This window comes from Melospiza melodia, chromosome 27 (assembly GCF_035770615.1).
Source record: "Melospiza melodia melodia isolate bMelMel2 chromosome 27, bMelMel2.pri, whole genome shotgun sequence".
Classification (NCBI taxonomy): domain Eukaryota; kingdom Metazoa; phylum Chordata; class Aves; order Passeriformes; family Passerellidae; genus Melospiza; species Melospiza melodia.
The window spans coordinates 4741599-4768242 of record NC_086220.1 but is presented as its reverse complement, the minus strand read 5'-3'; positions in this window follow the sequence as shown (position 1 = coordinate 4768242).

Here is a 26644-nt window from a genome sequence, read left to right as displayed (position 1 = left end):
GGAAGGGTGTAGGGATGGGTGGGAAGGATGTAGGGATGGGTGGGAAGGATGTAGGGATGGGTGGGAAGGATGCAAAGATGGCAGGGAAGGGTGTAGGAATGGCAGGGAAGGGTGTAGGGATGGGTGGGAAGGATGCAAGGACAAGAGGAAAGAGTGAAAACATGGCAGGGTAGGATGGAAGGACGAGAGAGAAGGGTGTAAGGATGCCAAGGAAGGATGTAGGGATGGCAGGGAATGGTATAAGGATGGCAGGGAGGGATGCAAAGATGGTAGGAAAGGATGTAAGGATGGAGGGATACAAGGATGGCAGAAAAGGGTATAAGGATGGCAGGGAAGGATGGAAGGATGGGAGAGAAAGGTGTAAGGATGGCAGGAAAGGGTGTAGGGATGGCAGGGAGGGATGCAAAGATGGGAGGGAAGGATGTAAGGATGGGAGGGAAGGATGTAAGGATGGGAGGGAAGGGTGCAAGGACAAGAGGGAAGGGTGTAAACATGGCAGAGAAGGATGGAAGGACAGGAGGGAAGGATTTAAGGATGACAGGGTAGGATGTAGGCATGGGAGGGAAGGATGGAAGCTCAGGAGGGAGGGGTGCAAGGATGGCAGGGAAGGGTGTAAGGATGGCAGGAAAAGGTGTAAGGATGGCTCAGCTTCAGGGGAATAAACTTCAGGCCTGGCAGGAATTCCTGCAGCAGCCTTCAAACCTCTCCTGCAAAGAGCTTTCTGTCCACAAGGATCCAGCCCAGCAGAGGGATGCGGCTTTGTTGCCACTCCAGTCAATAAAATGCAGTAAATAAAACCTTTTATCATTTTAAGTGGCTCGTTTTTCATCTGGAGGGATGTGGGAATCCAACAGGGCAATAAAACTTCAGTGCCCTGTAAAATGCTTTTTTTTAGGCAGGTTAAAGAAACCAGGTCCAGACCCAGCTTGTTCTGAGAGGCACAAGGTTCAGATCAGGGAGGGAAGGAGCTGTTCCACTCAGAATCCAAGAGGCACAGCAGGATTTCATGCATTCAGCTGCAGCAGCACAGACTTTACCCTGCTCCATCCCTTCCCTGCAGGATTTATTCCCCACAAACTTTGAGCCAGAAATCTGTGAGATTTCCAGCAAAGAACCCATGAAAATAATTTAAAACTGGAGGAGGGCATTGTTAATTTGGGGAACAGGGGATTATTTACAGTTTGGGATTGACATTTCTAAAAACAATGGAGTGTCAGGGAATAGGGAATGGGTTTGTGAGAGGTGGAGGTGACACCCATGTCTCTCAGCACTGGGATTGCTCCTGCTTTTTTGGGCTGGGTGGGGTTACAGATCCTCTGGGAATTGGTGCAGGATGGGAGATGCAGCTCTCAGCTCCAAATGGAAGCGTGTCATGCTCATGAAGCTGCATTTTACAGCAGAAAACTGGAAATTAACTGAATTATGAATTCCCTGTAACCCTTCAGAGTTATCCCTCTGCACCTCCCTGTCCTCATCCCATTGCTCTCCCTGCCCTCATCCCATTGCTTTCCCTGCCCTCATCCCATTGCTCTCCCTGCCCTCATCCCATTGCTTTTCCTCCTCAGGACACTCCAGGTTGCTGCTTTAGCCTGTTGTAATTAACCAGCAGGACTTTTTAATCTATTAATTCATAATTGAAAACAAATAATAGCGTGTGCTGGGGTTTGGCTGCCATTTCAGATGAGGCCTTTGAGCTGACACAGGGACCAGGTGGGAGAACAGGATCAAGCAGTTCATTGCCATCCCAGGCACTGCTGGAAATTCCCCTGGAATTCCAGAAGTGATCCCTCCAAAATCCCTTCCATGATGGTGGAGGGCAGTGGGGTGCACCAGGCTCTGGGACCTTAATTAGGAAACGTTAATTACACAACTTTGAGCCGTTTACAAAGTGTTTTTCCTTTAGTTCCTGATATCAGGGAGCAACTCCGTGGTGCCTGGGAGGGGAGGGAGAGCTGCTTGGCACGGGAAGCAGGAATGAGTGTGCTGGAGAAGCTCCTGGAGAAAGCAAAGCCACATCAAGCCTGTCTGATCTGCCTGCCCCATCCTAAATTACAGCACCCACAGAGGGACATGCCAGGGGCTGGGTAAGAGCAATTCCAGCTCCAGCTGGAATATTTTCTTTTGCCTTGGGTGAGTAAAATGCTTTTTTAGGCAGGTTAAAGAAACCAGGTCCAGACCCAGCTTGTTCTGAGAGGCACAAGGTGCAGATCAGGGAGGGAAGGAGCTGTTCCACTCAGAATCCAAGAGGCACAGCAGGATTTCATGCATTCAGCTGCAGCAGCACAGACTTTACCCTGCCCCATCCCTTCCCTGCAGGATTTATTCCCCACAAAGCTTTGAGCCAGAAATCTGTGAGATTTCCAGCAAAGAACCCATGAAAACCTGGTTTGGAAAATATCCCTGCTCTGGGACAGGGACAGCAGCCAGGGCACGGCTGGGGCTGGGCCAGGGCAGCTCAGGCTGGAGCTCAGGGCAAGGCTCTTCCCCCAGAGGGTGCTGGCACTGCCCAGGCTGCCCAGGCAATGGGCACGGCCCCGAGGCTGCCAGAGCTCCAGGGATGCCCAGGCTGGGCTTGCTGGGGGCTCTGGGCAGGGTTTGGGGTTGGGATTGATCATCCCTGTGGGTCCCTTCCAGCTCAGCACATTCCATGATTGTGTGAGAGTGAGGGATGGGGGAGATGAAGGATGGGGGAGAAATTTGGGCAGCGCTGCAGGGATGGCCAGGGTGGGGTTGGTGGGGGCAGGGCTGGATCCATGATCCTGTGGGTCCCTTGAACTTGAGATAATCTGGGATTCTGTGAAGCACCTAAGGTTGATGTGCATTCCTGCCTCTCCCCTCACCACAGGATGGTTTTCCAGCTAAAATCCAGCTTCCACTGGAACGTGGATGGGCTGAGAACACCCCAGAGCCTGACCCAGCCCACCCTCCCTCCCTCCAGCCAGACAAACTCTCCAACAGCTGTGCAGCTCAGAGGCCAGGCCAGAATCGCTGCCAGCCCCTGACAAGAGGTGATCTACGAGCAGTTCTGTGCTTGATGGCTCATGGCAGAGAGAACTCAGCTGAAGGCAAGAAGGGAAAGATCAGGGAAAGCAGGGGAGCCCGGCAGGAGGCAGCTCTGTGAGTAATGCTGCCTCCTGAGTGAAGCTCCAGCGCTGCAGAAACAGCAATAAATCCAGCCCCACTTCATCCAGAGGACAGAGCTGAGTCCACTTGGCCTGCACCAGGCAGAGCTCAGGGTTTCAGCACCAGAAAAGTCTCCTGGAGGTTGAGGTTTGTCACGAGGCCTGGCAGAGCCACTCAGTGAGGCAGCAGCTCCTGGATTTACAGCACGAGGCTGGATGGGCCCTCCCTGCTGGGTGGTGTTGGAAATGGGGCAGGGTGACATGCTGGGTGTCGCAGACATCTTCTATGAAAAATCCTCTCCTTAGGATTTTTCCTCCTGAGAAGCTCAGAGGCCTCAGGAACAAAATGTAAACATTGATTATCTGCTGCTGTGGAATGCAACAGGTGCATCTGTGATTGGTCTCATGTGGTTGTTTGTAATTAATGGCCAATCACAGTCAGCTGGCTTGGACAGAGAGTCTGAGGCAGCTGCCTTTGTTATCATTCTTTTCTATTCTTAGCTTAGCCAGCCTTCTGAGATGAAACCTTTTCTTCTATTCTTTTAGCATAGTTTTAATGTAATATCTATCATGAAATAATAAATCAGCCTTCTGAAACATGGAGTCAGATCCTCGTCTCTTCCTTCAACATAAAACCCCTGTGAACACCGTCACAGCTGGGTGGGACTGGGGGATGGATCCATCTGAGCCTGTCCCCTCTCCTGTCCCAGCCACCTTTCCTGAAGCTCCTTGGACCACTGCAAAGCTCCAGTTTTCCATTCATCCCTCAGCTCAGGAAGGACCTGGAGGGGCTGGAGTGAGTCCAGGGCAGGGAACGGAGCTGGGAAGGGTCTGGAGCCCCAGGAGGGGCTGAGGGAGCTGGGCAGGGGCTCAGCCTGGAGCAAAGGGGGCTCAGGGGGCCCTTGTGGCTCTGCACAGCTCCTGCCAGGAGGGCACAGCCGGGGGGGTCGGGCTGTGCCCCAGGGAACAGGGACAGGAGCAGAGGGAACGGCCTCAGTTACACCAGTGAGGGTTTAGGGACATCTTTGGGCTTGGTTTGGGTCACAGATTCATTTTTCTGTTCAAAAAGGGACGACTTCTGGCCAAAAATGGCATCTCTGGGGGTCAGAGATGGGATCAGCCTCTGGGGTTCCTCCCTGCTGGAACAGCAAGGTTGGGTGAGGGTGGAGGTGATCTGGAGGAGGGGTCTGGCTGGAGAATGGAGAGGGAGCTCCAGAAAGATGCACAAGACGCTGGAGAGAAATTAGAATTAAAAATTAGAATTAGAATGTTTACTCTAGAAAATTAGAACTAGAAAATTCTAGAAAATTAGAATTTTCACGGTAGAAAATTAGAATTAACTAGAATAAAAAAATTAAACGAAACAAAACATCACAAAACTAAAACAAAAGGAGAGTGAGAACGAAAATCAAAATGAAAACAAAAACGAAAAGGGAGAATGGGAAAAAAAGGAAACTATGACAAAGAAAAAGAAAGAAAAGGAAAGGAAAAGGAAGAGGAGAAGAAAAAGGAAAAAGGGGGGAAAAGGGGGAAAAAGGGGAAAAGGGAAAAAAGAAAAAAATAAATAGAAAAAGAAATAAAAGGGAGAAAAAGAAAAAGGAAAAGAAAAAGAAAAATATTTTTAAAAAAGAAAAATATAAAAAAGAAGGGAGAAAAATAAGGGGGGAAAAACCCTTATTGGTTTTCAGCCCAAAATTCTCAGATTTTGGTTTTCTATGGGAAAAAATATTGAATTTCTCCCAATCCTTGCCCTGGAAAAGGGATTATAATTTTTCTGCCCATCTCTGTCACACCAGCATTTATAACCTCTCAGCATTCCTGGCTGGGGGAGGTCTGGAGCTCTGACCTTTCCCAGGTGCAGGGAACACCACAACAGCCACACCCCCAGTGAGGTCCTGGGCACCTGAAATGGGGAGAAAATTCCTAAAGCTCCTAAAAGAGGATTTTGGGAGCTGGTTTGTGAGGCAGAGCCGTAACTGGCTGAGGGGAGCTTGGCTTCCTCCCTGCAGAGCTGTAAATCCAAGCGCTGGCCAGGAGAAACGCCAAATCATCCCTGTGCTCCCAGGGCTGGAGCTGCATCCAGCGGGCACCGCCTCGGGAGAGAGCGGGATCAGCCAGGCCAGGGCTGGTCAGAGGTCCCAAAAACAAACCTGGGCTTGTTTAGTCTGCAGGGGCTGCAGGGCAGACGTGAGAACAGCTCTGAGCAATGTGCGAGAGGAGGCTCTGCAGGGAGAGCACACAGAGCGCTCTCCACATCGTGGGAAGGGCGATTTAGGGTCATTTAGGGACATTTAGGAAGAAAACCCCGATGGGAGAGTTGGGAAATCCTGGATTCTGGTCACTCTATGCAGGCCCTGCAGGATCTGGACCTGAGGTTGGACTCTCTGTCCACTCCCGATCCAGTGGTCACTCAGGGGTCACTCCCTGGTGACTCAGCAGTCACCCAGGGGTCACTCAGTGGTCACTCAATTGTCTCTCAGGCATCACTCAGTGGTCACTCAGCAGTCACCCGGGGTCACTCAGTGGTCACTCAGGCATGTGGATGTTGGTTGGGTTTCAGCAGAGGTTGAGGGGCCTGGCCAGGCTGGTGCCCATGGGGACAGGGTGGGGTGTCAGGGCCACCTCCTGGGTGTCGCCAGCCCAGAAATCTTTGAGGCCACGGCTCCTCCTCAGAAATGTTGGGGGGTGACCCCCACCAGCGCCACCGTGATGCCCTCAAATTCCAGGACACTGCCACGGATCCCTGAGCTCCTCAGAGTCATGGGGACAGAGAGGCAGAGCAGGGTGGGACATGGAAATTGGTGTCTTAGATGGCAAATGCAAGATGTGTCTGGGTGTGTGTTCTGTGCCCACCTGTCAGAGCTGGGGCAGTTCTCTGCTGTTCCTGGGGCAGTTTTCTTCATCTCTCCCACAGCCAATCCTCCCTCCAGGAGATCTCTGCTGTCCATGGCCACTGAGTGTCCCTGCAGGGCTGATCCAATTCCAGCATCCCATGGGCAGATGCTGCACCCAGGGCAGGAGCCAAGCATTCCTGCCTGGATGCAATCTGAGCCTGGCACAGCACAGCAGCCTTTGCCCCCTGCATTGCCAGAGGAGCAGCTTTCTGCTGCCCTGCATGGCCAGAGGGAGCCCAGGCCCATCTGCAGCAGCCCTGGAGCTGCAGAGGAAAACTCCCCCCTTGTGCAGGATCCCTGCTGCAGCAGAGCCACAGCTGGCACTGCAGGAGGGCTGAGCCCCCATGGGATGGGGCTGTGCCACCAGCCTGAGCCACAGCGTGCCAGGGCCTGCTCTCACTCTGGCAGGGTTTGTTTGTACCATTGCATTTGTATTTTTAATTTCCTAGAACTGTTATTCCTACTCTCATAGCTTTGCCTAAGAGTTTTTTAATTTCAAAATTACAATAATTCAGAGGGAGGGGGTTTGCATTTTCCATTTCAGGGGAGGCTCCTGCCTTCCTCAACAGACACCTGGCTGTTCAAACCAAGACAGCCCTTCTCACCCCTTGGGGCTCAGCACTTGCTCCCAGCCCTCACTGCAGAAAGGATCAAGAAAACCAGGATAGAAAAGCCATGTTTGGAGCCGTGTGGGTTTGATGGGGAAGTGCTTTGGGAGTGAAACTGGAGCTGGGTTGTTCTTAAAAACAGAGAAAAATGCGGGAGAGCACAAGATAACACATCCAGTAAAAACTGGAGCAATTATTTCTTGTTGGGGACACTGGCAGGACAGGGTGGCACTGCATGTCCCAGCACCCATGGGGCTGTGGCACTGGTGACAAAGTGCCACCAGCAGCTCAATTTCAGATCCACGTGGGTTTGATATGAAAGTGCTTTGGCAGTGAAACTGAAGCTGGGTGGTTCTTAACATCAGGGAAAAATGAGGGAGAGCACGAGATAACACATCCCGTGATCACACAAGAGGGTGACAGCGCCTGTCCCAGCCACCCAGGGGCCTGTGGCACTGGTGACAAAGTGTCACCAGCAGCTCGATATCACAGCTCTGCTCCCAGCTGGGTCTCACCTTGTTGTGACAGCAAACTGGGCACTGCTCCTTCCCAGGGCTGCTGTCCCCTCCCTGTGCCTCAGGGCAGGGATCCTGAGCGTGTTCCCTCAGCTGGGCTGTTCCCAAATCCCGGCCAGCAGCACAAACATCCATCTGCAGCGTCCCTGGGAGCCCAGGACGTCACCAGGAGGGAGCTGGCTGCTCTCCACAGCCAGGAACACCAGGAGCAAACAATGCTCTGCTTCTGAGTGGGGCTGCACAAACCATCAGGCACCTCATTAATCTTGTGGTTAATTCTCTGCAGGAGGCTGCCTGCAAGGAGGAATAAATTCTCCATTTTAATTACAGCAGGAATAACAAGAATGGCCTTTCCAACTCCTTTTCATTGCTGGTGGCAACCTGTTGTCAAACTTGTTGTCCTTGGGTGGTTTTCCCCTCTTTGTTGAGCCCTGCACAGCCAGGGAGCACAGACCAGCAGTGATTCCATCACATGCTGAAATCAGTGGTGCCTAAACCCTGGAGAAACCCAGGAAAACCCCTGGACACAGCTCAGCCTCCTCCAGCACCCCTGAGGCTGGAAATGCTCCAAATCCCCATCTCTACCCCCTCCTCCCTCCCAGGGAGCTGGGAATGGCTCGGGGAGCTCAGGCTGAGCCAGTGCCAGAGCTGTGACTGATGTCCCCAGGCTGTCACAGCCCTGAGCCCCAGGAAGGGCACTGCCAGGGCTTGGCAGAGTGCTGGGGAAGATGAAACAGGAAAGCTTTATAAATGTGATTGCCTGGCAAAATATTTTGAGAATATGGAAACTCTAAGCGAGATTGAAATGAAAGCAAGCTTTGAGATCCCTCAGTTACTGAACAACAGGAAAACGATGGCATGGCCAGCTGAAGGTGATCCCCTTTGGATCAAACAATCCCCTCTGCTTGCAGACAGGCCCAAGGCTCAGAGCAGACCCTGCCAGCTTGGCAGAAGGGGCCCAAAGAGGAGTTTTTAGGGTTTAAAATGTAACCCAGTGTGGGAATGTAATGATTCTTCTAGGCTGTATGGAAATGCTGTAGGATTTGTATCTTGGACTGGATTGGTCAGTGAGAATGAGAATATTCAACACAGAAGAGGATTTATTGTATTGTAACGGGAACTTTGCACTCGTACTCTTAGCTCTTACTCTTAGCTCGTGCCTTTTACTCTCTTACCCCTTTTACTCTTTTGCTCTCTTACTCTCTCACCCTCTCACCCTCTCACCCTCTCTCCCCCTCTCTTCTCTCAGCCTGCTCTGAGCTGTGGCTGGCAGCTCCCAGCAGGGCCCTGCACCCAGGCCCTTTGCAATAACCCACAAGTTCCCAGCCCTGGCTGCAGAGATCTCTGCTCTCTGTCCATCCCCACCGTGCTACTCCCATTGCTCTTACAGCAGAGGTGACAGCTTCACCTTCCCTGGGCTTCATCCCAGCTTCTGTCCTTTCCTAGAGCTGCACATTCAGAGCTGGCTCTGGTTCCAAACTGTCCCAACACAGCTGTGGATCTAAACTGCCCCAGCCCAGCTCTGCTCCTCGCTCTGCCTGGCATTCCCTGCTCCAGGCAGGGCTGGAAGCACCCAGAGCTGGGGGTGGCATCAGCTGGGCAGTGCCCTCCCTTCAGCCCAGCAGGAGGCATTTCTGCCTTCAGGGCCTATTGGATTTGCTGGGAATGTCCCAACAAAAGCTGGAATGATGAATCTGACTCCATGTTCTCAGAAGGCTAATTTATTATTTTATGATACTATATTATATTAAAAAATACTATACTATACGAAAGAATACAGGAAGGATACTTACAGAAGGCTAAAAAGATAATAATGAAAACGTGTGACTCTCAACTTGGCCCTGATTGGCCAAAGAGTGAAAACAACTCCCAGCAGAATCCAATGGAACAATCACCTGTGGGTAAACAATCTCCAAACACATTCCACATGAGCACAGCACAGGAGAAGCAAATGAGATAAGAATTGTTTTCCTTTTCTCTGAGGCTTCTCAGCTTCCCAGGAGAAAAATCCTGGGTGAGGGGATTTTTCAGAGAATGTGAATGCCACAGGGACCTTTCTTTCTCTAACTCTCCTCTGCTGCTCTGCTCTAGGAACTGACTTAAATTTGGCAAAATAAAGTGCAGGCACTGCTGGAACGGGGCTGAGCTGGACACCCTCTGTCCTGCCTGGCCATGGGCCCATGGTGTGGTGGTGGGGACAGCCCAGCCTGGCAAGCCAGGCTCCATGGGGTCAATTAATCAATCAATTAATCAATACAGCCATGGCCACTCGGGCTCACACCCAGGCAGGAGGTGTTCCTTGTGCACAGACACAAACTCTGGGAGTGGCAACACAAAACTCCCCAGCCCTGAGCTGCTCCTCTGGGGAGCTCATGGGACTGATCCTAAATCAGAATTACGTCCCTGTAATTCTGTACCCCAGCTCAGCCCTGGCAGCCCTCATGCCCCAGAGCTGCCTCAGAGCACCACAATCCCGAGGAAGCTTTTGTTGATGATGCTCCAGAAGAGGGGAGGGAAGATCATCCCTGAGTTTCCTGCTGCAGGGCACCCAGGGATGGTTCAGGGTGGCTTTGAGGTGCTTTGGTTGGCAACAAGGAGCAGGAGGGCTGCTCAGGACCTCACATGAGCCCAGCTCTGCTGAGACATGGATTTGTGAGGCTTGGTCTTTAATCTGGCATTTCCTGGTCCCTTTCCTTTCTGCCTCTGCTTCTGCTCTTCAGGTCCTGACAACAAACTCGGGGCTCTGCGGCAGGCAGGGCTGGGGGGAACCTCCCATTCATTTAAAAGATCACAGAATATAATAGATGTGGAATATTATATATATAATGTTATAGATATGGAATATTATAGATATAGAATATTGTAGATATGGAATATTATAGATATAGAATGTTATAGATATGGAATATTACAGAATATTAATATAAAGTAATATTATAGGACATCCTGAGCTCCAGGGACCCACAGGATCATGGATCCAGACCCAAACCCTGCCCAGACCCCCCAACAACCCCACCCTGGCCATCCCTGCAGCGCTGCCCAAATTTCTCCCCCATCCTTCATCTCCGCCATCCCTCACTCTCACACAATCATGGAATGTGCTGAGCTGGAAGGGACCCACAGGGATGATCAATCCCAAAGCCAAACCCTGCCCAGAGCCCCCAGCAAGCCCAGCCTGGGCATCCCTGGAGCTCTGGCAGCCTCGGGGCCGTGCCCATTGCCTGGGCAGCCTGGGCAGTGCCAGCACCCTCTGGGGGAAGAAACTTGCCCTCTTCCCCCACCATCCCAGCTCAGAGCATGCCAGAACAACCTGAAGAGGGTTAGTCAGGGCTTAAAGCTAAACCACCTCTAATTTAACCCTAGGTGATTCTGATGTGGATATCCTGTGCTGCCTCCTCTCCTCACAGCCCCATCTGGGGCTGATGCTGTTGAAGATTGCAATGCAAGATGTTTTCAATTACCATCTGTATGGCAGATTACCTTGATCAAGTGGGCAGTTTGCCTTATCTCTCTCTGAGTGACCACATTCACACCTCCCTCGGGAGGGGACACCTGCTGATAACAGCTATGGAATGTCCCTGCATGGCTGATAAGAACTACAGCATCCCATTGGGAGATGGGAGCCCAGAGGGAGGAGCCAAGCATTCCTACCCAGATATAATCTGGAGATTCTGGAACACCAGCAACCTCCCTCTTCCTGTTTCCCCCCGAAACTCCAAACTTGAAGGGAACTCCCACAAATTTGAAGGGGAACCTTGTTACTATAGGACATGAAATAGGAATAGAAATGTATAAAATATATTTCTATATAAATATATAGAAATAAAATAAAGTAAAAAATAAATTTAAATTAAAAATAAAATAAAAATTTTATAAATATATAAAATATATAAATAGAAATATAGGACATAAAATAACACGACGTGGACATGCTGCTCTTTTCAAGGTATAAGAGATTTTTTAATTTTATACTGCAACATTTACAGATTTCCAAAAGTGACAGTGGATTGGAGGGTGACAGTGCCACCTCTCCAATGACACTGGACAAACCAACAGGCCATCAAATTTCTCCTCTTCCATAAAGGAATACAAAACAATGAGTTATTTACATAAAGTGTGTGAAAAAATTCATTATGAAAATATAAACATCAGAAGGCTTAGAAAATCTTAAAAAATCAGGGCGAAAGAAATCTCCAAAAAAAGCAACTCCAGGCCACATTTTTCTCCTTTTCCACTCTGTCCTTTGCCATGTGTGGGTTCCTGGGTGTGCAGGATGAGCTGGTGGGGTTTTAAAATTATTTCAGAGCAAAGCAAGCAGAGGAATCTCCCCCCTCTGCTTGATTTCACAGCACCCTATAGGTGAAAGCAGGAAACCCCGACCTTGGGCATGAACAGCACCCAAAAATCCTGGGAGAAGAATTTCCCATTGGATTTTCCCCCCTTTGCTGGAAAAAAAAAAATCCACATTTTCTCTCTATGTGGATTCAGGCACAGACAATGCTCCCAAACCCCTTTTGCTCCTCAAATCACCAGGAACAAGGCACAGAGGGAAATCCCTGGATTTTTTTTTCCCCTCTTGCAGCACATGGGAGATGCCCCAGCCAGAGCTGGAACACCAGGCACAAGTTTTGGCACGGAAAAGAAAAATAATTCTATTTTTCCAGGGTTTTTTTCCCACTCCTTTGGCTCCACCACGTTCATCACGAGGCTCTGTGGTCACGGCGAGTCTCACCAGAGAGGGGAAAGTGTCTCACACACGTCTGGAGAGGGGGAGGATGGAGTTTTCCTCCACTCTGTGTCCACAGACACCTCATTTCTGAGCACCACGGGCCCTCCTGGCCTCATCCAGGGCAGCAGGTGATAATGATGTGCTGACCCCAAGCTCCAGTGAAAAAGGCAATTATTTGTCTTGGAGCAAACACGGAAAACTTGAGCTGTGCAGCCTCAGAGCCCGGCAGGCAGAGCAGCAAACAGAGGGGTTGTTTTTGACAGCTTTTCTCGCATAATCGCTGTTTTCTCCCAGACTGGGCTTGCAGGACTCGGGTGCTGCTGTTGGAGCTTCCCAAGTTCCCAATGAGCTGTGTTAGGAAAATGAAGCCACAAACACCTCTCTCGGGTTGCTGTTGTTAACTGCTGCCCCGAGATGTGCAGGATGTCTCTGTTTCGGCCCGCGCGGCTGAAGAAAGAGTCTGGACTCTTCACTTTTCTGTCTTGAGGTTCTTTATTAATTCTTATCTATAAAATTTTCTTTCTGCCCAGCCGAGATCTGCTCAGCAGGGCAGCCACAGGCACTCTGTGTTGTCCTTTAAACTACAAACTACGTATAACATATTTACACTTAATGCCCAATATCTATCACCTGTGTTAGACAGTGCACTTCTACTCTAAACCAATCCCAAAGTGCCAACATCACTGCAGAAAATGGAGGTAGAGAAGAAAAAGAAGAAGAAGGACTGGACACGCCCAAGTTCCTCCATCTTGTCCCCACAACCCCCACACCAAAAATCCTAAAATCTACATTTTCACCCTGTGAGCATTTGGTTATCACACTATACAAGCCTGTGTGACTTTCAGGTCCTCAAACAAAGCTGGTAACTTGTTCCAGGGGTCAAAATCAAACCCGCAGGTGTTCTGGGCTGTGTGCCAGGGTCTCCAAGCCCCTTGGTGGGGTCCTGGCAATTCTGGACACCCAGAGGGTTGTGCTGAGTTCTGACACCAGAGGTTTATGTCCAAAAAGGAGACAGAGGAGTCCTTGACTTTATTACAATAAAGGGAGAGGCCATGGGGCATCCTCTGGAATCTCTCCAATTTTTGGAGGATGCAGCCTCCTTTTATCCCAATTTCCCAGCTGCATTTCCCTTCTCTCTTTCCCCATTTCTGAGGCACTTGAGAGATTCAGACTTCCCAAATTGCCTGACACCAAAGATTCCCCTCTAATGTATAACCTTCCTTTTAATTTTTAATTCTTATGGAATTTAGGGGTTTTTCCCCATTTCTGACACACTTGAGAGGTTCAGACTCCCCGATATGCCTGATACTGAAGATTTCCCAAAGATTTCCCTCTAATGTACAGCCCTCCCTTTTAATCTTGAATTCTAATGGAATTTAGGGGTTTTCCCCATTGTTTCTTTCATCTCACAATGTCTAATTTCATTCAGCAAACCTACAGTTTATTTGTAAAAGCAAATATCTTTTTCCATTCATCAATCAGTGGAATCCTTCCCATTGTTTCTTTTATCTTCCAGAGCTAACAACCAGCAGACCCACCATTGGGTTAAGCTTAAAGATAAAAGAAAAAATAAAAAACACAAGGGAAAAAAATATGTATAAACTCCAGAGGAAAGTGGCTGGAAATGAGAAATTTCTCTCAGCAGCCCTGAATGGGTGCAATTCTGCTCAGCTCTGTTGGTTTCTGTGCTGCAGAATGTTTTTTCTTCTCAAAATTATCAATTTTAACTGCCTAATAATAATTTCTTTTGCTCCATTAAATGCTACAAGTGAAAGAAAAAGTCCTGGAGGATACTCAGAATTGGAGCTGTTAAAATTAAAAATTACTCTTAAAATTGGAACTCTTGAAATATTTGAAAAAATATAAAATGTACCATTTAAAAACCCAAAGCAACTTTTCCAAACTGGAAGAAATCTGCAATTATCCCAGGCCTCCCTGATTTTTCATTTTTTTTTTTTTTATTTTTAGGCTTAAACCAATGGTGCTTTAAAAAATATCAGTTTTAACTGCCCAATAATAATTTCTTTTATTCCATTAAAGGATGCAAGCGAAAGAAAAGGTCCTGAAGGATACTTAGAATTGGAACTCTTAAAATTAAAAATTAGCCCTACAATTAGAACTCTCAAAATATTTGATAAAATATAAAATGTACCATTAAAAACCCAAAACAACTGTTTCAAACTGGAAGAAATCTTATCCAGCAATTATACCAGGCCTCCCGGATTTTTCATTTTTTCTTTAGGCTTAAACCAATGGTGATTTAGTTCTTCCCAAGGAAAAAAAAAAAGAGATAAATGCAAGAGGAAGGTGCTGGAAATGAGAAATTCCTCAGAGCTGCCCTGAATGGGTGGAATTCTGCTCAGCTCTGTTGGTTTCTGCAGAATGATTTTTCTTCACAAAAATTATCAATTTTAATGGCCTAATAATAATTCATTTGCTCCATTAACGCTACAAGTAAAAGAAAAGGTCCTGGATGAAGCCTAGAATTGGAATTATTAAAATGACTTGAAAAATATAAAATATATCATTAATAAAAAACACAAACCAACTTTTCCAAATTGGAAGAATTCTGCAATTATCTCAAGCCTCCCTGATTTTCCTTTTTTATTTTAACTTTAGGGTTAAACGAATGGTGCTTTAGCTCTTCCCAAGGGAAAAAAAAAAAAAAATATATAAATGTAAGAGGAGGGTGGCTGGAAATGAGAAATTCCTTAAAGCGGCCCTGAACGGGTGGAATTCTGCTCAGCTCTGTTGGTTTCTGAGCTGCACCAATTAGTGCTGGCTGAGGATCCTTGCCTGAGTTTCTGCCCTCTCTGATTTTTCCTTTAATTGCTGTTTCTGGCTATAATTGTGCAGAGAGGCCCATTAATATTCCCCAGTAAATCAGGGATTCACTGGAGCAGCTGCAGGGTCCTGGCCTATTAAGGAGCCCTGAAAGTCCCCTTGGAAAGCTCTGCTTGGAGTTATAATTTTAATTTCCATCATTTATGCTGAGATTTTTCTCTAATGGAGCATCCACCTCAGGCTGCTTTTGCTTTTTAAGGGCTGAGGGAGGGAGGGAGCTTCAGCCAAAACAATTCAGCAATTACAAAGAGCAAACTTAGAAGGAAAAAAATTCTCTTGCTTTCCCCAGCCTGGTAATTCTGACCAAATTTGTCCAAAATTTGTGAGCTCCCCAAGCTTCCCATGGAGGCCTGTGGGGGGATTTTATTCCCATTAGAGGGGTCCAGATCCTACAGCTCCAACAGCAGAGTCCTGGGTTCCCCCTGCTCCAGAGGATTTGCCAGTTTGGGGTCTTGAAGGGGAAAATTTTGGAGTTAAATCCACTGGGAACAAGGGGCAGGGTGGAACATGGAAAATGGGAACAGTTAAAGACAGGGACACCCACAGGGATTTGGGATTGGGGAAGGGCAGGGGATGAGGTGGGACATGGAAATTGGTGTCTTGGGTTGGAAATGCAAGATTTATCTGGGCTGTGTGTTCTGTGCCCACCTGTCAGAGCTGGGGCAGTTCTCTGCTGTTCTCAGGGCAGTTTTCTCCATCTCTCCCACAGCCAATCCTCCCTCCAGGAGATCTCTGCTGTCCATGGCCACTGAGTGTCCCTGCAGGGCTGATCCAATTCCAGCATCCCATGGGCAGATGCTGCGCCCAGGGCAGGAGCCAAGCATTCCTGCCTGGATGCAATCTGAGCCTGGCACAGCACAGCAGCCTTTGCCCCCTGCACTGCCAGAGGAGCAGCTTTCTGCTGCCCTGCATGGCCAGAGGGAGCCCAGGCCCATCTGCAGCAGCCCTGGAGCTGCAGAGGAAAACTCCCCCCTTGTGCAGGATCCCTGCTGCAGCAGAGCCACAGCTGGCACTGCAGGAGGGCTGAGCCCCCATGGCATGGGGCTGTGCCACCAGCCTGAGCCACAGCGTGCCAGGGCCTGCTCTCACTCTGGCAGGGCAGAATACTTTGTTTTGTATTGCTGCATTTTTTATTTTATTTTTATTTTCTTCCCTAATAAAGAACTGGTAGTCCTGTTCCCATATATTAGCCTGAGAGCCCCTTAATTTCAAATTTATAATAATTATAATAGTAAGAGGGAGGGGGTTTCCATTTTCCATTTCAGGGGAGGCCCCTGCCTTCCTCAGCAGACACCTGGCTGTTCAAACCAAGACAATTTGGAACAGAGTTATAGATGTAGAGACTGGGGAAGATGAGGGGATGGGCATGGAGCTGGTAGGGTGGAAATGGAAACTAGGAACAGAGTTATAGATGTAGGAATATCCACAGGGGTTTGGAACTGGGAAGGGCAGGGGACGGAAGCAAAGCTGGTGGGGTGGAAATGGAAAAGGGCACGGAGTCAAAAATATAGGAAAAACCACAGGGATTTGGGATTGGGAAGTGGGAAGGGGATGGAAACAGAGCTGATGGGGTGGGACATGGAAACTGGGAGCAGAGTTATGGGGATATCCTCAGGATTTGGGATTGGGAAAGGGGCAGGGGATGAACACGGAGCTGGTGGGTGGGAGATGTGATTCCATCCAGGATCAGCTGCACAAAGGGAAGGGAAGAAGTGCCCTGGGAACAACTCCTGGAGTGGGAGCCAGGGCACAGGGAGGGAGCATCTGGGGAAAGAGAAGGGTGTGAACAGTGCCAGGGATTTAGGGATGCTCCAGGATGGAAGGGAGAGGGCAGGGAAGAGGCTGCATCTTCACTGGATTATTGGGTGGGAAGATGGGTGAGATTCCCCTACAGTAACCCAGACAGGATAAGTCCAAGCCCTACTCCTTTCCCTCTTTTTAGGACCATTTTTCCTGTCTTTAGGAACATTTTCCCTCTTTTTAGGATCATTTTCCCTTTTTTTAGGAACATTTTCCCTCTTTTTAGGACCGTTTCCAGTCTTTTTAGGACAGCTGGAGATAGGCTGGATGCCGCTTCCATGATTCTGTGCTGTTCATCTGCATTTTATGTTGTTATCAGTCAATAAATCCCTGTGTTCACAGTTGGGGATTGTGAAGCAAAACACTTCAAAGTCATAAAAATAACTATGGGAGGAAAAATCATAAAATATGAAGCAATATTTGAGAATTCCACACTTGGATATTCATGTTTTCCAACAACAAATCTGCTCAGAGAGGATTTTTTCCAAGAGATGTTGCAATCTGTATTTTTGGCATTCAAAAAAAGTGTTCCAGGAACAAAGTCCTTGTGAGCTCCAGCCAGTTTTATCTTCAAATTATAAATGGGAAACTGAGGCCCAGGAATGAAGAGTTCCCCATGGTCCGTGAGCCCAGAATTCCCACTGTTATCCCAGTAAAACCAGTTTAAACACAATAAAACTCCCCAGTAGAGGTGAGCACTGCCTTTTTTCTCCATCAGATGCTAAATGTCCTCTGTCAAACCCATTCCTTTCAAACCCAATCCTTTCAAATCCATTCCCTGCTCCTACTTCACTTGGGGGGAAATGGGAATTCTCCCTGATCAAGGAGGAAATTGCTTTCCCTTTTGTTAGGAAAATTAGGAATGCAATTTATCCCCCTTTCCTTAATTACGAGTGCAGGAGGATCCATTTGCCTCATTAAATATTTATTGTTCCAGCCTAGGTAGGAAGGAGCTCAGCCCTGGAAGTGCAGCTTTGGAAATCCATCCCTGTTTTCCAGAGTAAGAATTTCATCTCAGATCACTTTCCCCATTGAACCTGCAGCGCAAATCCACCAGGATTTTATAAACTTTTACTGCTACTGGCTTTGGGGCTGCAAAAACCTGGAATTTCAGCCTCTTGGCTCGGAGATCAAGAGTGAAACTGAAGTGGGGAAGATCCCTGAGCGAGGCTGGGATTTATTTTGTGGGGTTGTCTATAAATCAGGGACAATTTAATGTCCACCCTGCTCGTTCCCATCTGGAGTTTGTGGTGGAGCCATCCAGAATTTGAGTCATGTGTGAAATATTTCTGTCCATCTGCTCCAACAGGAGGAGAACAGCTCTTCCAAGAGCTGCTTTTGTCCATAATAAATCTCCAAGGAAAGCCCAGCAGATGTGGAGGGTGGGTGCTCCACGCAGACCTTCGGCCACGTCCTGCATTGTTCACCCAGGACCTCGGCTCCGAGGAAGATTCCCAGAATTCTTGGATTGCTTCAGCTTGAAGCAACTGAGGAAAACATCTTGGGCTGTTTGACCCGTTGGGTCGTGAAAATAAATATTTGGAGGGAAGGAATTTCTGTGGAATATTTCCCAAATCCAAGGGCCCGTGTGGTGCTCTGGCTCACGAGGTGACAGGTCCATGTCGTGTCCATGGCAGGGGGACCTGGGGACGGGACCACTGGTGGCTTTTTCAGCTGTTCCTCAAGAGGAGGTGCAGGGCAGCGAGATTATGGTTACCCAGGGAGAGAATTCCCCTCATTTGAGAAGGAGGAGAAGGAGGGAATTTGATGGATAAAGCACCGATGGCTGCTCCAGGAGCTCACAGCGGATATGGCCCCAGAAAAACAACATTTCTGTGGGGCTGGGTTGGGTTTAGAGCCAGATCCTGCTGGCAGGGCCTGCAGAGCTCTGCATGGCCACCCTGAGGGGGGTCCTGCTGCACATCCCATGGCTCTATTGTGGAAAGGGACCTTTCCCAAGATCATTTCCAAATTCCCCCTCTCCTCATCCCTGGCTGGGGGCAGCTGATTGTCACTAAATTGAAGTGTCAGGATTTCTGCACATGGCAGGGTTGGACCCTCCTTGTCAGGGGAGACCAGGGACAAACAGCACTGAGGGAGGAGAAGGAGGAGGAGGAGAAAAGGAAAAGGAAAAGGAAAAGGAAAAGGAAAAGGAAAAGGAAAAAGGAAAAGGAAAAGGAAAAGGAAAAGGAAAAGGAAAAGGAAAAGGAAAAGGAAAAGGAAAAAGGAAAAGGAAAAGGAAAAGGAAAAGGAAAAGGAAAAGGAAAAGGGAAAAGGAAAAGGAAAAGGGAAAGGGGAAGGGGAAGGAGAAGGAGAAGGAGAAGGAGAAGGAAAAGGAAAAGGAAAAGGAAAAGGAAAAGGAAAAAGGAGAAGGAGAAGGAGAAGGAGAAGGAGAAGGAAAAGGAAAAGGAAAAGGAAAAGGAAAAGGAAAAGGAAAAGGAAAAGGAAAAGGAAAAGGAAAAGGAAAAGGAAAAGGAAAAGGAAAAGGAAAAGGAGAAAAAGAAGAAAAAGGAGAAGGAGAAGACAAATGTGAGGAAGAGAAGAGGAAGAGGAAGAGGAAGAGGAAGAGGAAGAGGAAGAGGAAGAGGAAGAGGAAGAGGAAGAGGAAGAGGAAGAGGAAGAGGAAGAGGAAGAGGAAGAGGAAGAGGAAGAGGAAGAGGAAGAGGAAGGAGCACCTGGAGGCCCCAGAAGAGCTGGAGTTTTGTCCTGATGGATTCTGTGTGTCCAGAGTGAGAAACGTTCCATGATAATGGACTTGGAGGCTCTGTGGGTGAAGGACTCAAAGGAGGGAGGAGGACAAGAGGAAATCTCCTCCCTGGGGATGATGCTGTGGGGTGGAGAGTCCCAGGGGTGAAACTGGGAATTCAGAACACGGGAATGGGGAACACATTTGCTCCTTCCCTGGATGGCATAAGACAGGACAGGCAGGAACTGCAAACAGAGCTCAGGGCAGCCTCAGAGCAAAACTGGGCCTTCCCTTGGTCCTGCTCCAGTGTGGGCAGCATGGAGGGGGCAGCGAGACAAGAACTGCACATGTTGGGAATGAAAATCCCCTCTGGAATGAAAAGTGTCTCATTGTTCTATTTCCTCTGGCCGTGAGTGGGGAATCCTTACAAAACCTGAGAAATCCTGAAAAACCCTGACAAAAACCCTGACAAAATAAAACCCTCCAGCCTGTCCTGATAAGCCTGTACGAACCCCTACAGACCCTTCCAAACCCCCACAAACCCCAAACTCTTCTCCATAAACAAACATGGGATGTTCCCCTGAGATCACCTTTACTGCCTGTCAGGTGTAAAGGCCGGAAAAAGGGAAAGGAAACTCCTGAGCTTTGACAGCCCTGGGTTTGGGTTTTCCAAGGTTTCCTTTCCAAACCTGAGCTCTGCAAGCAACAGTCAGGTTTGTGCCATCAATCTCCCAACACCTGAGCCAGCTGGGCCTAGGCAGCTGGTCCCAGAAATTCCGGGAGAATTTGCAATTCTGGGTGGAATTGTGGGAGATTCAGGAGCTCTTCCCTTATCCACATGAAGCCAGAGCATTGTTTCTGTTGATGCCACATTTAGAGGGGATTGTTGTGCTGTTTGCCTTTGCATAGGCAGGAATTCAGCCTGGCTTGGGGAGAGTTTTGTACTCATGGGATGGTTTGGGTTGGAAGGGAACTGAAATCCCACCCAGTGCCACCCCTGCCATGGCAGGGACACCTCCCACTGTGCCAGGGGCTCCAGCCTGGCCTTGGGCACTGCCAGGGCTCCAGGGGCAGCCACAGCTGCTCTGGGCACCCTGCACAGCCCAAACCTCTCTAACCAGGCCTTGCCAGGCTACAAACACCCCTGTGGGCAAATGGCACTGGGGGCACCTGGAACCAGCCAGGAAATCATTCTTTCCTTTCCTTTCTCCATTTGCTGCAATGGGTTTTGGTGCTTGGTTTCCATCCTTGGTTCAGGAATGTGAATGCCAGAGTGGTTTGGGTGGGAAGGGATCTTCAATGGCAGCTGATTGCAGCCCAGGGACACCTGCCACTGTGCCAGGTGCTGCCAGCCCCAATGCCCAGCCTGGCCTAGGGCACTGCCAGGGCTCCAGGGGCAGCCACAGCTGCTCTGGCAATTCCAGCCCAGGCCCCTGCCCACCCCTGCCAGGGAACAATTCCCAATTGCCAAGATCCCATCCAGCCCTGCCCTCTGGCACTGGCAGCCATTCCCTGCCTCCTGTCCCTCCATCCTTGTCCCCAGTCCCTCTGCAGCTCTCCTGGAGCCCCTTCAGGCCCCTGCAAGGGCTCTGAGCTCTGCCTGGAGCCTTCTCCTCTCTAGGGCAGCACCCCCCAGGCTCTCCAGCATCGAGGTGTGATGGTGTTCACAGGGGTCTTATGACGAGGGAAGAGAAGAGGATCTGACTCCATGTTTTCAGAAGCTGATTTATTATTTTATTATATATATTACATTAAAACTATACTAAAAGAATAGAAGAAAGGATTTCATCAGAAGGCTGGCTAAGAATAGAATAGCAAAGAATGATAACAAAGGTTGTGCTTGGTCTCTCTGTCTGAGCCAGCTGACTGTGATTGGCCATTAATTAGTAACAACCACATGGGCCAATCCCAGATGCCACCTGTTGTATTCCACAGCAGCAGATATCATGTTTACATTTTGTTCCTGAGGCCTCCCAGGCTTCTCAGGAGGAAAAATCCTAAGGAAAGGATTTTCCATTAAAGATGTCTGCTACATCAAGTCCTCCTCCATCCCTTCCCTTCCTCCCAACCTGACGGATCCAAACAAAGCACAAGGAGGCACAGCAGCTTTTTTTGGGAGCACAGCTGTTGGCACACACACTGCAAACACACATCAAAGCCTGGCAAGGTCTCTGTGCCTCTTCAAACCTGCCCCTGCTTTCTCCTGGCTCCAGGGGCCGTTTCCTCCTCCCTGGCCAGGTGACAATTTCCCCTCCAGGAGCTGTTGCTGGGTGAAACAGCAAGATTTTATCAGCTCCCTCTGCGCTCCCCAGGTGTGGCAGGCACAGCTGGCTTGGCTCTGCAGCTCCAAGAACACTTTCTAAGCACTCCTAAATTAATTTTCCGACAGTTGTTATCTCTCATCTGCAAACACCCTCCAGTCTGACTCTGCGTATCTGCGGGTGAGGGGAGCAGCAGTGAAATCAGCAGTGCTGGAGTGGAAGTTTCCTGCTGGAGCTGCAAATAAAGCTCCCTCCATAGCCAGGGCTGCTGTCCTGATGTGACTCCAGATACTGAATCCTTCTGGCAGCTCGGGAAGCTGCTCAACATGAGATATTCCTCCCCCAGTTGACCTCTTCCCAGCTGTGCTCTCCAGTCCTCACTGCCTCCAGGATTGCTGCTGCTCCCCGTGATTGGCAGCATCAGATGAGTTCTTTCACATCCTCAACATCCCTGGAAGTGCCCAATGCCAACTTGGACAGGGCTTGGAGCCACCTGGGACAGTGGGAGGTGTCCCTGCATGGCAGGGTGGCACTGGGTGGGATTTTAAGTCCTTCCCACCCAAACTGTGACGGTGCTCACAGGGGTTTTCAGCTGAGGGAAGAGACGAGAATGTGACTCTATGTTCAGAAGGCTTGATTTTTTATTTTATGATATGTATTAGCATTAAAACTATATAAAGAATAGAAGGAAAGGTTTCATCTCCGAAGGCTAGCTAAGAATGGAATGGAATGGAATGGAATGGAATGGAATGGAATGGAATAGAATAGAATAGAATAGAATAGAATAGAATAGAATAGAATAGAATAGAATAGAATAGAATAGAATAGAATAGAATAGAATAGAATAGAATAGAATAGAATGATAACAAAGGCAGCTGCCTCAGACTCTCTGTCCGAGCCAGCTGACTGTGATTGGCCATTAATTACAAACAAGCACATGAGACCAATCCCAGATGCACCTGTTGCATTACACAGCAGCAGATAATCAATGTTTCCATTTTGTTCCTGAGGCCTCCCGGCTTCTCAGGAAGAAAAAATCTCAAGAAAAGGATTTTCACAAAAAGATGTCTGTGACATAAACCATTCTGGGATTCACAGGGGCTGATTGCAGCTCTCAGAGCTGGAATGTACTGCAGTCCAGTGAGGAGAGGCTGAGGGAGCTGGGGAAGGGTCTGGAGCCCCCAGGAGAGGCTGAGGGACGTGGGCAGGGGCTCAGCCTGGAGCAAAGGAGGCTCAGGGGGCCCTTGTGGCTCTGCACAGCTCCTGCCAGGAGGGCACAGCCGGGGGGGTCGGGCTGTGCCCCAGGGAACAGGGACAGGAGCAGAGGGAACGGCCTCAGGCTGGGCCAGGGCAGCTCAGGGGGGATTTTTGGGAAGAATTCCCCATGGAAAGGGTGTCCAGCCTGGCACAGCTGCCCAGGGCAGTGCTGGATCCCCATCCCTGGAGGGAATTAGAACCCCTGTGGATGTGGCACTTGGGGACAGGGGCAGGGCTGGGTTAAATGTTGGACTCAATCTCAGAGGGCTTTTCCAACCATGATGATTTTATAATTGCACAAAGACATCAGAATCTGATCCTTCTGACCTGTGCCCAGTGTCCAGCTGGGCTCTGTGGTCCTTCCTAAAGCCACCTTGGGTTCCTGAGGGTTCCGGGGCATTTTATCCTTGGAAACATCCAGTGCCACCACTCCCATCATGAGAGACCAGCCACTTCTTACCTCCTGTCTAAATACCCTGCTGCATCCATTTCTGCTGCCATCCTGCCTCCCAAAATTCAAATTCCACCCCTGGACATGGGATAAGATTAATGATGAAGTCACATCTGTCCATACATCAGCACAGAAAACAGCTGGATTCACACTTAGCAACATCTGCTGACTGTGTCTTATAGAAATATCATCCAGGAGTGATGATTTGACTGGAATCAGAGATAATGTGTTTAAAGGCTTGTAAAATCTGACCTGAATTGCTTTTGGACTGTTGTTCCTGCCAGCAGATTGAAGCTGGAGCTGCTGACACCAAAACACAAGCCCCATAATTAGTAACAAACAGCAGCGTGGTGGAGTTTGTTTTATTACCTCATAATTTGAACCAGAAACTGCTGGTGGTGTCTTCTGGGACAAAAAATAAAAAAAACAAACAATGCTCTGCTCCAGACAATTTTGGAGAATATGCTGGATTTGATGTCAGTGAAGGAAAGGCTCCAGGGCCTGGAGTTTGTTGATTTCTCTGCTGCTGTTATTTCCAGTTAAAGTGTCATCTCACTTGGATCTTGCATCCAAACTTCCTGGGAATGTGTGAACCTCAGTCCCACAGGCTCTGTCTGGCACAGCGTGTTCCATGTCGGGAAGCAAAGCCCAGGCTGTCTCTCAGCTTTGCCTCAGGCAGCTGCTGCCAGCAGGGACCTCACAGAATCCCAGAATCCCTGAATCAGCTGGGCTGGAAAAGGCCCTTTGGGATCATCACATCCAAGCTGTGACCTGACCCCACCTTGTACCCAGCCAGAGCTCTGAGTGCCACCTCCAGGAATTGCTGGGGCACCTGCAGGGATGGGCACTGCAGAGCTCCCTGGGCAGCCCCTGCCAAGGCCTGAGCACCCTTTCCATGCAGAATTTTCCCCCCAATATGCAAAAATGGGATTTTAAGGACTTGCAGGGCTCCTTTTCTGTTGTTGGTGTGAGGGGTTTGGAGCTGTGGGGAACAGGAAATGTTCCCTGCCAGAAGGGCTGGGGCAGGGACAACCTCTGCTTGCTGGGCTTGCATTGGATGGATATTCCCTTGTGGGAAAAGCCTTTGGGATTCTGGTGTTCAGGATGCAGAGATGAGGTGGAAAAGAGCTCCAAGGACATCGAGTCCCAGCTGATCCCACCTTGTCCCCAGCCCAGAGCTCTGAGTGCCACCTCCAGGAATTGCTGGGGCACCTGCAGGGATGGGCACTGCAGAGCTCCCTGGGCAGCCCCTGGCACGGCCTGAGCCCCCTTTGCATGGGGAAATTCCTGCTGTGCCCACCCTGAGCTGCCCTGGCCCAGCCTGAGGCCGTTCCCTCTGCTCCTGTCCCTGTTCCCTGGGGCACAGCCCGACCCCCCCCCGGCTGTGCCCTCCTGGCAGGAGCTGTGCAGAGCCACAAGGGCCCCTGAGCCTCCTTTGCTCCAGGCTGAGCCCCTGCCCAGCTCCCTCAGCCTCTCCTGGGGCTCCAGACCCTTCCCAGCTCCATTCCCTGCCCTGGACACTCTCCAGCCCCTCCAGGTCCTTCTTGTCCAAGCGGACCCAGAACTGAGCCCAGGACTGGAGATTCTGCCCTTGGCAGGGCTGGGTTAACATTTGGCCTCGCTGAGCTCAGAGGATTTTCCCACTTCAATGATTTTATTATTCCAACCATGGCACAAAAGGGTTGTGCAGATGGATTTGGGATTTGGGGCTTTCAGGGGGAATGCTGTCCCTGAGGTCAGAGACCTTCTGCCAGGAGGATTTGGCTCTGCAGGATGAGGCATCTGAAACCCAGCAGCTCATGCTGAGATCTACCAGAGGATTGGGCAAAATCTTTTATTTTTATTCCAGACATGCTCACTGCCATCACTCCACACTGGAAAGGTTTAACAATATCAACCTCCCTGCTGTATCCACAAAATAAACAACCCCTGAATGCTGCCAGGGCTTGTCTGGAAGCCACGGCCGGGTTTCACACCTCGGTTTTCCCTCCTGATGGCCCCAGTTGCTCCACCAGCCCCCCACAGCTCCTCAGGGTTTTTTCACAGCACTCCTTGGGGTAGGAACAGATTTCCTGGAAATCTTCCAGTCCTTCTGGCTGTGGCACAAAACGAGGCCCTGCAGATGTCCTGTGCAAGGAAAACCTTTCCAGGACACCCCTGCTCCCCAGGCCTGGCTGGATGGAGGTGGGGATACAGGGGGACAAAATCCAAAGGGAAACCTTCTCCAGGATTATCCCTGCCCTGCTGGCTGCCCACAGCACCACCAGCCATCATCCATCCCTGCCCTCCATCTGGCCTGGAAAAGGCTCCTTTTTAGCCCAGGATCTGGATTTGCTGCCAAAACCTGTGCAGGGCCAGCTGATCCTGGCAGCTGAGCTGCTGGGACAGAGGAGGTGATGGAGCATCCCTGTCCTGATCCTCCATCCCTGTCCTGATCCTCCATCCTTGTCCTGATCCTCAATCCCTGTCCTGGATCCTCAAATCCCTGTCCTGATCCATCCCTCATCCTTGTCCTGATCCTCCATCCTTGTCCTGATCCCTCAATCCCTGTCCTGGATCCTCAATCCCCTGTCCTGATGAAAGAGAAAGGGAAGGGGGAAAAGGGGAAAGGAAAGGGGAAAAAGGGGGGGAAGGAAGGAGAGAAAAAGGGGAAAAGGAAGGGAAAGGAAGGGGAAAGGAAAGGAAAGGAAGGAAAGGAAAGGAAAGGAAAGGAAGGAAAGGAAAGGAAAGGAAAGGAAAGGAGAAAGGAAAGGAAAAGGAAAGGAAAGGAAAGGAAAGGAAAGGAAAGGAAGGAAAGGAAAGGAAAGGAAAGGAAAGGAAAGGAAAGGAAAGGAAAGGAAAGGAAAGGAAAGGAAAGGAAAGGAAAGGAAGAGGAAAGGAAAAGAAAAGGAAAAGGAAGGAAAGGAAAGGAAAGGAAAGGAAAGGAAAGGAAAGGAAAGGAAAGGAAAGGAAAGGAAAGGAAGGAAAGGAAAGGAAAGGAAAGGAAAGGAGATGCCCACATGTTTGCCATTAGTCAGCCCCCAGCCTTTCCAGGGCTGGATCCACAGATCCCAGGGAAGCAGAGCTGCCAAACAGCAGCGCCAGGAATGAGTTCAGCCCCCCTCTGGCAGCCAAGTCTGCCTGGCTTGGGAGGGTTCCTTGGCTCTCCAGCTCGGTGCTGGTGGTTTGGAGGAGCTGAGCAGCTCTGCCGGCAGCTGATGTGCTGCTGGCTCCCAGCCTTCACTGGGGGGTTGGAAACTCCCGGGATGGGCCCCTCAGGACACATCCTGGGGGAATTTTATTTGCACAAAATCCCACCTTGTGCTCAGTGTTCAGGATAAAACCTCTCTTTTCTGCAAGCTGAGCTCAAGGGTTTTAGTTGCTGAGGGAAAAGGCACCTTCTATGGAAATAATGTTTTCTGCTGGGAAGATAAGAAGTGATTTCAGGGTCAGGAAAGTGTTTAGGTGGAAAATTCCTTGCCAGTTGGAAAGGTTCCA